We start from the raw sequence: 14,336 nt of genomic DNA on the forward strand, positions 1-14,336 counted from the left end.
TTGTAGATATGTTATTTGATTTGTAACACTTAGTACTTTGATATGGTAACTAATAAAATTTATCAGATGCCAATTGAGGTTAATAGAATATTTAAAAAGTGATTCGAAAGTGAACAGGACCAAATGAGATGTTTTGGAGTCCTAAAAGATTAGTGAAAAAATTTTAAATAAAATAATATTTTATAAATATAATAATATTAAAATATTAATATTTATTTATTATTAAAATTAATAATGAAAGAAGATATACGATTAATATAAGTAAAAGAGAAGAAGTAAAAATGAATTTTAGAATAAAAAAACTGTAATCATTACACCAAATTGATTTAAAATATATATAAATAAAAAAAATAATAATAAATTAAAGATTAAGTGGGATCAGATTCAAACTAATTAAATAAATAAAAAATAAAAAATTATACATGCTTAGGTCAACCATTGAAGGTGACGTTAATAACAAAGATAAAAGAAGACAAAGTGCATACAAAAGTAATATTTTATCTAAACCACCTGGACGAACGGTAATGTTTCTACATGAAAAATGGTGATTTTTTTTATGCTTTTGAAGATTACCAGCAGCCTATATTGATTGTCACTTGATATGTAAAAAGTTCATGCTTATCTTAACTCCATCGGTATTAACAGGGAGGAAGGAAAATAATTTTTTAGAAGATTTTGGTTTTAAGTTTTTCAAAAAAGGAGATTCGGTTTTTAAGTCACCGGTTGGGAGAAATAGAAAAAAGAAGAAGCCATTTGCGGAGAGGAAAGAAATAAGAGAAAGCTTTGGGAAAGCTGCCGCCGATTTAGAGAGTGTAAAGCTTTGGCAACTGGAGAGTTCGAAAGAAAGGGGTGAGCGGCGGCTGGAGAATGGAAGAAAAGAAAGTAAAGTGAGAGCAGAAGAGAAAAAGAAATAGAAAAGCTCTCAAACAGCACCGTTTAAAAAGGAGTAAATTCACTCCCTTGGTCTTCTGGTGGGCTGCAACAAATTATTTGGGTCACTGTCTGAGCCCAAGTGAGATAAAATAAAAATCATATCCTTTTCGTTATGCATCTATTATGGAGTATGTTGTTTAGATTTAATATAATTCATTGGGTTGAATGTATGATTTGATGATATAAAATAGGTTGAATTATTTGGTATAATGTTCTAAAATTGTTAGATAATATTTAAAATATGAAAGTTAGAGAAAGTAAAATATATAAAGGTCAATGTCAATAGTAAAAACAAAAAAAAATGTTTTAAATATTTTGTTAGTCATAAAAAAATTAAGATTTAGAAGAACATACATATAAAATAAGTGAATAAATAGTAAAAAAACCAATAATAGATTTAGTTTAGTTTTAAAATAATAATAATAATAATAATAAGTGAATAATGAGGATGAAAAATATGAAATTAGATTAAGGATTAATTGATTGAAGTGCTACCGTACACGTGTGTAATTAAATATATTGAGTTTGAATTGTTGCTAGAAAGTGTGTAAATAAGGAAGGTTTGTCGTGGTGGCATACCTGATGTGATAACGTGATCGGTAAATATGAGTAGTTATATACCCGTACGAATCAATAGCGAAGTAGCATCCCGCTATTGTGAGGTAAGTAAAGAGTATTTATTTCAAAAATTTCGTACTATATATACATATGGATTTATGTTAATAAATGTGGCTAGTTTTCTTAATAGCAGTTATGGATAACATGAGCTGTTAGCCTAATAGGAAATTTTAAAATGGTTTTATAATGATTTATAAAATGCTATTGTGGAAAGCCTGGGCTGATAGAAGTGCTAGGCAAAATTTGTGGATGCCAATTTATTTGAAATTGTTTTCGATATATATAGTTAAGTTATATATGTAAAGTATTTGACAAACTTGAAAACAAGCCTTTTGGTACTGTTTTGCATCAAAAATATGTGCCTTGTATTTTTGTGAGATATGCATAGTTAAATGCATTTGTTAAATGATTTACATGTAAGTTTTCGAGAGCTGGTTTTCGTCCGACTTTTATACAAGTATTTACACCATTCCTTTTCAATGAGAAAATCAATTTGAATGGTTGCCAAACCTTATTTTCAACTAATTTAAGTAAAAGCTTTGAAAAACATGGATTTGGTTTTGTAAATAGTTTTGTCAAATCGAAAGCGTCGAGAGTAGGTCGGATGTCACTTCGATTAAGTGTGACACTCGTGTACGAGTGAGCTCTAGCTAGAGAACTTTTGAGTCATCGACAGGTTGTTAGACATGGCTGGGGCTATGGTCTGTATTGTACATACGTGGTTAGGCCACAAAATGTGATGCGCGGTTGCGACTGTGTGATTTCTCTGATGCTGGCCAACATCGTTGAGATTGCCATGGCATGTAGGAATCCGGTGGAAGCGATGCTCCCAGATTGTTATTACTTGGAAGTGGGTCCACGTTTGGATATTATGCTTTCTTACCGAGAGCCTTGTAAATTTTTCGACGCGTACTCTTCTGCATGATGGAGAGTTTAGGATTTTTGTAGCTCCCTTATTGCTTGCAAGCTTTCAGTGCTTTATAAATTGATTTTGAGTTGATACACATGGATGTTCACGTTGATTTTGACATGTTACTTACTCTGGGAGCGTGTGTGTTTTTATACGATTATTTGAAATTTTATGGGAAATGACGATTTTCGAGGATTGAAACTTATTTTTGTTACGATTGTTTTCGACATTGTGTTGCCAAGGAAAGTAATGCATTATCATTTTATATCATCAATTTTACGAAGCACAAATACCTTATTTGTGATTGATTTTACAAGATTATCGTCTTTATTCTGGTTTTACTATTCCAATTTATCTGCTCTACGCTTGTTTCCCATCTACGCCCTGCAACACCTCGTACCTTTGTATAGTAGTCAACGTAACCGTTCCGGTAGATGAAGGACCAATTGATGCGAATTTATGTGCTAAAGAGCGATAAAAGGTGAAAGGAATGTTCAAGAGTAAAATATTTCGCACACGCAGAAATAATAGTTAAATAATACTATCTTTGTCGGGGATGCATTAACAAGCTAAAAGATGATTTGGAAGTGAATCGGGACATAATAAGACGTTTTGGGACTAGAGAAGACAAGTAAAAAATTTTAAAATAAAATAATATTAAAATATTAATATTTTATCAAATATTGGAATTAGTCTTAAAGAGGGATCGTATGGTCAATCCAAGTGGGGGAGAAGAAGTACGAACAAATTTTGGAGAGAAATGACGTAAGTGAGACTCGGTTGTTTTTATTAAATCGAGTTAGCGCAGGTAAGTAAATATTTAAATATTATGATGATACCGCGTTGAAGTGCAATTTCAATATTTTGATTGTATATGTGTAAAAGAAGAAAGATAGAAGGAAATTGGTATTTAAAATGTGTTTGATGGACCAAATTGTAAGAGATGAAAGTTTGAAAGGTTATACGGTAAATAGAAAAAAGTTGAGGATTTATATGTAAATTTTAATATTTGGAGGAAATAAAATAAATAATTAAAAATAAAAAAATAGAAAGAGTTGGGAGGTGACGGATGGGAATGAAGAAAAGTAAAGTAAAAAGTAAATGAGATAAAGATGAGAAAAGAAAAGATAAGTAAAAAAAATGGTAAATGAAACTAATTGGGCAACCGCCCATGTGGAATAGTTGAAATATATTTTTTTAAGTTGTGTCATGTGAAGGGTGTAGGGGATGGCCAAAGTGAAAAAGAAGAAGAAGAAAGGATGGGGGTGGCCGACTAATGAAACAAGGAAGGAAAAAAAAAGGAGACATGACAAGCAAGTCATGTCGGCTTCCTCCTCCCAAAATTTGTAACCACATTATTATACAATTTTAATTGTTTTTTCTATTTCTTACTATCAGCTTTATTGGAAATATAAGGAAGCCAAATATTTTTTTAAGTTATGGAGGTAGGTGGCCGGCCAAATGGTGAATGAAAGAGAAAAAAAAAGTGGGGGAGACATTGACCATTTAACTTGTCATGTCCACCCCCCCCCCCTACACAAGTAACACCATTTAAAATTTTTATTTTCTCTTTGCTCTGCTGACAGCCGTTCGTGAAGAAGAACAAAAGAAGAAAGAAGCTGGCTGATGAAAGAGAAGGAAAGAGCTGGTGTTGTCGATGGGTAAGAGAAAAAGAAAGGATGGGTGTTACCTGTTTGTGAGAGAAAAAAAAGAAGAAGTGCAGCTGGTTTTGAGAGGAAAAAAGTCAGCTCATGAAGGAGTCGACTAGAATATGCAAGAAAGAATAAAAAGAAAAGAAAGAAAGAGGCTACATAAACTTTTATTCCTCTAGAACCCTACCTTTATCATAATACGTAAGAGGTTAAGAATTAATGCATGTTTGTATGCAGGTCTGGAGGTGCCCTGCGACAACATGAGCAGTAGTGGGAATAAAGGAAAAGGTTCCCTTAGTGCTAAAGAAAGATCAATGGACTCCACTACTTGGAGTTGTTATGTGCCCGAAGGTGAAAGCTTAACAAGTAACTTGTCCCGACTTCCTATTGGATAGATTCCATCGTAAGTGGAAATAATGTTTCGTAGTGGGAAAAGTCTCGAAAGTAGTAAAGCCTTGAAAGTGAGAACAGCTCTGATACCAAGTTTGTAACGACCCCTCCTCGGTCGCTATCGGAATTTTAAGACCTCGGGGAGACCATGCCAAGTCCCGAACAAGACTTAATGAAATCTCTCGATAACTCATTATATACATTTACTAAACCACATTAATGCTTAAACCATATATATTTATATCTTGAATTTAACAACACGCATAGTAATTAAATTTTGATCTTTAACTCATAAATTCACGGTTAAATACATTGAGTTCAAAAATCTCAAATTTTTTTCATATCAAAACTAAAATCTGTTTACATAGTAATACCAAAGTGCTACAACTTGACCTCAAACAACGAAGTGACTTGGGATAAAATGCTATGAGATACCTTTACCTATCCGCTGTAGATCGTACGCGTCGATGATTACAAGCTAGGCCGATCCCTGTTTGCAAAAGGAGAAATAAAAAGGGTGTGAGTCTCACAGACTTAGTGATCATCGGTTCCGTGAGTAAGACGTAAATGGGAAACAAGCAATAAAGTAGAGATTTTGAATATTAAAAATTGCAAGAGTAGATAAAAATATTTTAATTCAAACGGAGATTTGTGCCTTATATAAATAAAGAAAATAATATCGAGAATTTCTTATAAGTTCTAATTAGCCAAGATGTATATCAAATCAAAGTAAGTAAAATTTTCAACATCGAAATAGGTTAATAAGCATTTTCAAATCAAATCATTTCAAATATTATTTTGAATCTAATGTACATAAAAGATCTCTGCCGTCGAAATTATTTCACGTATTATTCCCGTCAAATCAATAAAATTGATCAAGCTCTCGCGAAATCAAATATTATTTAAAATTTTGCACAAATCATAACTCACCTCATACGCGAGGATTTAAAATTTATTTCACAGTAAAAAGAAGGGAGCTGCGAAAAATCTTCTAGTTCTGTTTTCACCATGCAAACAATTACGAGTTTGAAAACCCAAAGAGATTTTAGTCTCGAGTAAGAAATCAAATAAAAACCGTAGTTCCGCTACCACGTAATAATATCCGAGAGCCTCGCTTCATCGGATCCCAAATGTCATGGTAGTCTCAACGATGTTGGTCGACATCGAATAATTAAGCGGTCACAACCGCGTAATCATCTGGTGGCTTAGCCACGCATACATATGTCACAGGTCGTGACCCCCGTCATGCCTAACCGCCCGTCGGCGACCTAAGGGTTTTCTAGCTAGAGCTCACTCGTGCACTAGAGTCACACTTAACCGAAATGACAGCCAGCCTACTCTCAAATCTCTCGGTTTGTAAAATCATTTTTGAAGTTTTGTTATGTCTTTAAAATCTCATTTCGAAACTATTTTCAAGGCATTCAATATAGAGTATGATAAAATCCATTAACATTCGTATAACATAAAATTTGTGCATGAATTTGAAACAACCATTCGCATGGTGAATATACGTTAGAATCATGGATGCACACTGCATAAATATAAAGCACATTTTTTATATAAATTGTTTTGAAAAGTTTGTTTCCCAATTTCAAACACTTTACGTATAATTTATACATATATATTCAAAGCACGTTTGAAATTCATAGCAATCACAAATTTCCTAAAAATCTACCAACTCATGCTTTTCACAATTTTGCATATAAAATAAATCATGCATATACATATATATATATATATATATATAAATACAAAAATTTTAAAATTGACACCTCCTACTCACCTCACAATAGCGGGATATTACGTCGCTATTTTTACTTGTCAATTGTTAATTATTTCGTTCGACACTCTCACACAGCTCACTTCCTTTACCTTTGCATTTTCTTTTCTTCCTTGTTTTTCTCTCTTTTTCTTGTTTTCTGGTAAAATGTTTCAAGGTTTCCTTTCTTTCCTTTTTCCTTCTTCTCCTCAAGTTTCTAACTTTCCAAGACCTCTATCTTTTTTTTCCTTCCTCAAATGGTCGGCCCTTGACTCTTACTAAGGCCTATTTCTCATGTTTCTTTTATTTATTTATTTTTTCTCTTTCTTTCACCCTTTATGCTTTTATTTCTTTCTCTTCACCCGATCTCTTTCTCACCATATTTGCAGCCACCATCCTTCGTCCTTCACTCTCAACGTCGGCCATATTTTTCTCCTTTCTCTCTCACCACCAGTCACCCCAAAAACACTGCACTTTCTCTCTTCTTTCTTTTCTTTCTATTCTCTCTTGCATGTTCCAACCGACTCCTTCATGAGTCGACTTCTTTCCTCTCAAAACTAGCTGCACTTCCTTATTTTTTTCTCTCACAAACCGGTAACACCCATCCTTTCTTTTTCTCTTACCCACCGGTAGCACTAGCTCTTTCTTTCTCTTTCATCAGCTGTTTCTTTCTCCCCTTGTTCATATTCACAAACGGTTGTCAACAGAGCAAAGAGAAAATAAAAATTTTAAATGGTGTTACTTGTGGGGGGGCGGACATGACAAGTTAAATTGTCAATGTCTCCCCCTTTCTTTTTTTTTTCTCTTTCATTCACCATTTGGCCGACCCCCTACCTCCATAACTTAAAAAATATATTTGGCTCCCTTATGTCTCCATTAAAGCTGATGGTAAGAAATAGAAAAGACAATTAAAATTGTATAATAATGTGATTACAAATTTTGGGGGGAGGAAGTCAACATGACTTGTTTGTAGTGTCTCCTTTTTTTTTTCCTTTCTTGTTTCATTGGTCGGCTACCCCCATCATTTCTTCTTCTTCTTCTTTTTCACTTTGGTTGGCGCCTACACCCTTCACATGATTATAGACACTAGTTATTTAGTTTCTCTTTTTATTTGTTTACTTTTCGTAATGTAGAGACCCTTATTTTTTATATTCTATTTTTATTGTTCATCTTATTATTATTTAAGTTAAGTCCAAAGATCAGGGTTTTGAGCACTTCAAGCATTGTATTAGTGTCCAATTAGGTCCAATTAAGGAGTAGTGGACTTACAGTCAGGCCCAAAGTTTGAACCAACTACTAAAAACAGGCCCAATGTGATTAAAGCTGAGCTAAAATGGATCAAACAAGGTTAACACTAATAAATTAAGATCAGGACTAACTACACTTAAGAACCTTCTGAAAAGTGAAAAAAATGAAAATGAAAAATGAAAAAAAAAGAGAAAAAAAATTAAAGAAAAAAAGACCAGATGGGGCAATATGGCAGGTTTCGTTTTGCACCCTGCCAGGAATGATGGTGTCTTGCCAGATGTGAAAAATTCGCGTCTAGTAGATTCCTCGTTAAGGTGCCGAAAGGGCAGCTATAAAGCTACCTTTTTTCTAAAAATCAAGGGGGGAAACAAAAAAAAAAAAAACAGAGAGAACGACAACAAAAAAAAAAAAACCCTAACTTCTAGCAAGCAACAGAACCACAATAGCCAAAAGAAAGAAACACCACAACTAGAAAAAAATAAAAAAAATAAGTCAAAAATAGACAATGAAAAATGAGATAAGCAAATAAGGTTTGTTTTGAAGTTTTTTTTAATTTGCTTTTTTAGGGGTAGATTTTGATTTTTGGGAGGGATTTTTTGGCTCGGGTAGCTGGCGGTTTAAAAGAGGGAGAAGTGTCTCTTTTAGGAACAATCGGTGACAAAAGCGGAGGCTCAATTTAAGGGTACCGTTGTTTAGGAATAGAGAGCTTTAAAGAGGGTGTCACTGTTTGGTAGAGAGAGAAAGGTTCGGCGTATGAGTAAGAGAGAAAAGGGAGAGTCGAATCGACAATAAAGGAGAGGGGGAGAGAGAAGATCCAGTCGACGGTGCAAATAGGGAGAGGAAAGGTATCATTTTGTTGGGAGATTAGAAAGAAGGGAAAGAGAGTCCGACGACTTGAGAGATGAAGTGAGTAAAAAAAGAGAGAAAAGTGAAGAAGAGAAAGGAAGGTTCAAGGGTTTAAAGGGTTATAAAACGACACCGTTTTGATCTACCAAGGCCTCCTTTCAATTGCCAAATGACGCCGATTTTGTTGCTTGGAAGCTGCCACACCAAGCTCCAAACTATTCTATTCCAAGGCAGGCCAGGGTTCGGCAGTAGTTTGGGCTAACTAAGCCCGATTAGGTAAAAAAAAACTTTATTTTTGCATGGATCTGTGATGGATTGGTTGTTTCGGGGCTAGCCCACTTTTTTTGATTAAGCTCTATTATTTAACTATATCAAATAAATTTAAATGGTTTGGGCATAATATTTAAAATCTTTTTAATAATATTTTAGAAGATTAAAATTAACAGAAAAATGTGAAATAATTATGTTAATAGTAAAAGATAGTAAAAAAATGTTTTAAATAATCTTTTTTAGTCATAAAAAAGAATTGGGATTTAGAAGAATATACATGTTTACAAATATATAAAATAAATAAATAAATAGTGGGAAAAATGTAGTAATAGGTTTAGTCTGGTTTAAAAAAAATGAATAAGAAGAACAAGATAAAAAGGAAAGAAAGAGAAAGAAAAGACATAGGAATAAGTAAGCAATTAATAGAAATTAAGTAAACAAATAAGCAAAATAAAAAACAATAAAGTATAATATAGGAGAAATGGATACAAAAGATAATATTTGTATCAAGAGATAAAATAGTGTGGCGGAGAAAATATTAGTCACAACAATAAAACCTTGGTTTAGGTCAATATTAATAGTTATGATAGTACATAAATTGAGCCTTAAAGTACCATACTATTAACCATAGGAATAATAAATAATTAATACTGATGATGGGATGATCGATCGGGACGCGAGAAGTTGCAATCTCGAGCTACTTTTCCCTAGGTTCAGAATCCAAATTAGGGCCCCACCAGTATGATGGGAGGGTTCTGATTTTGAGGTTTCGAGATTCTTTTAATTTGAAATAAATAAAAATTACTATGCAATAAATTAGTCAAACGAAATATAAATACAAATATGGCATAGATGACATATATTTAAGTCGTCCAAAGATAAGAACGAAAATTGTAAAAATGGTAATACTCATGACAATAAATAAATAGATAAATAACTAAAATAGTCAATGATGGAAAATTCAAAACAATAAATAGGTGTAAAATATAAAATTTAAATATCTAGTAGTATAAAATATGTTTAAATAAATTAATAAGTGTTATGTAAAGGGAATAAGATAGATAATAAAAACAGAAAAATGGAATTAAAAATATATATATATAATTATGAAATAAGATATCTTGCTATAGATTTTGAGTGAAAAGATTATTTACATAGTAAAAATGTTCACTTAACTAGCATAGAAACATAGATAATTTATAACATGCATAACTATAAAGGGAGATATAAAAAAAAAGAGTCCATAAGAAATAGCAAGGAAGACATAGGAGAACTTAAAAAAAAAAAACCTAATAATGAACTTCACAAGCATAGCATATATTTCTATCACATCATGCATGTCATGGCATATAGATATTCTTGTTTACGAGTATAAGTTCCGATGATGGGATTTTCTGAAAATATTGCGAATGTGAGTTTCTCTCGAAAAGTTCCTTAAGTGAAAAGATGTCATCGGGTCCCACTAGTACAATGAGAGGGCGCAAGAAACATCTTTAATAAAAAAGTTTTTGCTCGTAATAAGTTTACATTCATGAAAATATTTTTTTTCTAAAATAGCGTAGGATAATCTCGATGATGGGATTTATTCGTCAAATTTGCGAAGGCGAATTTCTCAAATAATTCTCTAAGTGAGAGAATATCCCTAGATTTCACCAGTATAATGGGCGGATCCGTGAGAATGTCTTTAATAAAAGGTTATTTGTCCGACATTATTTGAATTTCATGCCATGCATTTCATAATACCTCATGATCTTACCATATCTTAAGGTCAAATAAAATATCTTAATAAAGGATGAAATAAATGAATAATAACTACGAAAACATGATAAATTTAAAGATTAAGGCCTTAATAGGATAATCTAAAACCAAATCGTACTGTTCAAGGAACGGGCGTCCCGAGGGTGCTAATCCTTTCCCGAGCATAACTGCACTCCTAAACCTTGTTCTAAAAAGACGTAGACCAGTTTAAAATTCTCTCGATGGACTTAAAATCAATTTAAGACTTCGTCGATTAGAATCGAGTCAATAAAAACCCTAATCACACCTAGAACAAAGATTGGTGGAGACTCCTTAGTGTTTTTTCCCCGCGTTTAGCTATCGGGTTCTCGAACTCGCAAGTTACGACAGACATGACACAACTTAAAAAAAATATATTTCAACTTTTTCACTTCCACATGGGCGGCTGCCTGATTTTTTTTTTACCATTTTTTTTATTTGTCTTTTCTTTTCTCATCTTTATCTGATTTTACTTCTTACTTTACTTTTCTTCATTCCCATCCGCCACCTCCCAACTCTTTCTATTTTTTTTATTATTTGTTTATTTTATTTCCTCCAAATATTAAAATTTACATATAAATCTTCAACATTTTTCTATTTACCGTATAACCCCTCAAACTTTCATATTTTACAATTTGATCCATCCAACACATTTTAAATTTCAATTTCCTTCTATTTTTTTTTCCTTTACACGTATACAATCAAAATATTGAAGTTGTACTTCAACGCGGTATCATCATAATATTTAAATATTTACTTACCCGTGCTAACTCGATTTAATAAAAACACGCGGGTCTCACTTACGTCATTTCTCTCTAAAATTCGTTCGTACTTCTTCTCTCCCACTTGGATTGACCATATGATCCCTCTTAATGACTAATTCCAACATATGATAAAATATCAATATTTTAATATTATTTTATTTCAAAAATTTTCACGTGTCTCCTCTGGTCCCGAAACGTCTTATTATGTCCCGATTCACTTCCAAATCATCTTTTAGCTTGCTAATTCATCCCCGACGAAGATATTATTATTTAATTATTATTTTCGAGTGTGCGAAATATTTTACTCTTGAACGTTTCTTTCACTTTTTATTGCTCTTTAGCACATAAATTCGCATCAATTGGTCCTTCATCTTACCGGAACCGTTACGTTGACCATTATATGAAGGTACGTGGTGTTACACGCCTTGCTCATGAAGCCAATGATCACTGAGTCTGTGAGACTCACCCCCTTATTTCTCTTTTACAGATAGTGATTAGCTAGCGAGTTATTCGTCGACATTATGATTCATTGAGATGTAGGTAAGACATCTCCTAACAACCTATTCCGAGTTGCTCCGCTATTAGAGTTCGGATCAGCTATAGTATAATGGTTTTAACGCAAATTCTTGTGTACAATGTAGATATTTATATGACAATGAAATACAGTGTATAGAGAATAATTGCTATTAATAAAAATTGTGATGATTATGAGATTTTCCAATACATGTGTGATAGTTTGATAATTGATATCTGTGAAGGCTTGTTCGAGATTTGGCGGATTCTCTCGCAAGTCTCGAACGTCGGTAACGGTCGAAGAGCGGTCGTTACATGATTATTTGATTTTTGTATTTAACTTTATATTGTTTTGTGGATGTTGATATTTAGTTTTGATCAATGAATAGAAAATTGTCGTATTGTTAATTACTAAACTTGATAATTTACTACGCAAAATTATATTTTATCTAATTTTAATAATTTAATTTATACTAATGAATAATAATTTTTAGTCAGTTTTATAATTTTAGATAAATAAGTCATGGAAAGATATTTTAAAAGAAAAAAAAATTGTCTCAAAAGACTCGAACCCTGAACAACAATAACAAAATTCTAATAATGATAATACTCAATAATATTCTTTTGAGTAAAATTGTGTTGAATTTTGTCTAAATACTCTCCCAATAAATGTCATATAAAAAAAACAATTTATAAATATCATGACACCATTCAAAAAAATTCTTCGATCCGCCTCTGCTACCATCCCCTCCATTGAGCTAGGAGGAAGAAAGGCATAGTCACCATCCAGCCACAAACTCCATAGCAGCCTAACGCCCTGCCCTGACGCCTTAGCTTTCAATGCCCAAAACCACCCCTCCCCCCTCATACAACAATCAACCCTCCAGGAACACAACGCACAACAGCATAAGAAACATGAACTTGTTGTATGAGATATATATTTTTAAAAAATTATATGAACATTATTGCACATTAGAAAAACACGTAATCATAATCTTAAACACGTCAGATTTTGTCTGAAAGTTCTTTCATAAATATGAATTTGAATGAATTTAGGTTAACATGGAGTAATCGCTTCATACAATCCTCCTTTTCATATATTACACTATTTATGGAAGAATTTTAATATTTTGAATTCGGACAGGAGATTAATTATTCTTACATATTGTAAATAGATCCATACTTTTTCTCTTTTTTTACAAATCACGAATCACACAATCATTTATAATTTATAAAGAATTCAAATTTAACAGAGCAAAAAATTGTTTGAATTTGTAAAAATAAAATTTAATAGTGTAAAAATAATATGAAATGCAATCGAAATATGGGATCATTTATGATTTGTAAAAATTGGGAAGTCCTGGCAAAGCTTAACGATGCAAAGGCACTTACTGGTAGCTGCTGTCTTAGCCACAGTGAGCTTTCTAGCATCAGGTCAGCCTAACTTTGCCTTGTACAAACTCAGTCTCCAATGGCCACCTACATGATCCATATTTCGATTGTAAACCATCCGTCCCTAGATGCCCTCACACAAGAAATCTCATAAGAGAAATGGTGCAGGCTAATCAATATATCGAAACAGATAGCTGCAATTTATTGGAGAAGGAGCACAACCCACCACAATGCCATAAACATATCAGCTACAGACACACCAGACATTGCCAGAGAACCTACCTGGAAATTGAAGTGAAAGTGGAGGACAGATGAGGTTAACCTGGAAACAACTAAGGGATCAGTAAAAGTTATTGTGGATGCAGCAATTAGTCCTAGTGCGGCAATCCCACTGGTTAGGCTTCCATTGCTGTAACAATTAAGCGGGGTTTTACAGGTTGATGAGCTATTGCATCTGCTTGAGAATGATTCAAAGTTGTTAAAAAGAAAACAAATGCATAGATGGAACTAATGTAAAGAACTTCACTAGTCTTGGCAATAAAGCTTACCCATTAGCATATCTTTTCCTTGGCTGTAACAATGCATGACAAATTGACAGGCAATTTAGTGGTTGCTGCAGGCTTGGCCACAGTGAGCTTGCTAGTGTCTGTGTCAGCTCAGCATAGGCGTGACTTTGCCTTCTACAAACTCAGTCTCCCATGGCCACCTTCTGTTTGTAATGACTCGGAAGGTTTCAAATGCACCGGCATGCACCGATGTCATCCCTATAAATCCAGATAACATTTTTGTAAGAAATTAAGATTTCGTTCGATTGATATTTTTTGTTAAAATAATTCGAAAGGAAATTAAATCAAAGAATCTCAAAATTAATAAATATTTTTCTTTCGAGTTGATAAGTATCAATGATTAGATACTATTGATGTGTTGATGCCATTCATGGCTATAATACAATTTCCCAAGATTTATCAATTTTGATAGATCAACAAAATCTCGTCATCTACCACGGGTGTCGATCATTAGTCTAATGATAATTAAGATTATGCATGTTATGTGACATTTTTCTATCAATATAAAAATTTATATGGATAATAATCATAGAATCATGACTTATTTATATATAATAAATAAATAAAGCCTTTTTTAAAAAATTAAGATAATTCAAGAATTATTTAATATTTTATTTTTGGTAATTATATTTTAAGAACTTATTTGAATATAATAAAAGGTATATATGGATCACATTCTTAAAGAAAACAATGCTCTCA

Source organism: Theobroma cacao, chromosome 10 (assembly GCF_053813885.1).
Source record: "Theobroma cacao isolate CCN51 chromosome 10, ASM5381388v1, whole genome shotgun sequence".
Lineage (NCBI taxonomy): Eukaryota > Viridiplantae > Streptophyta > Magnoliopsida > Malvales > Malvaceae > Theobroma > Theobroma cacao.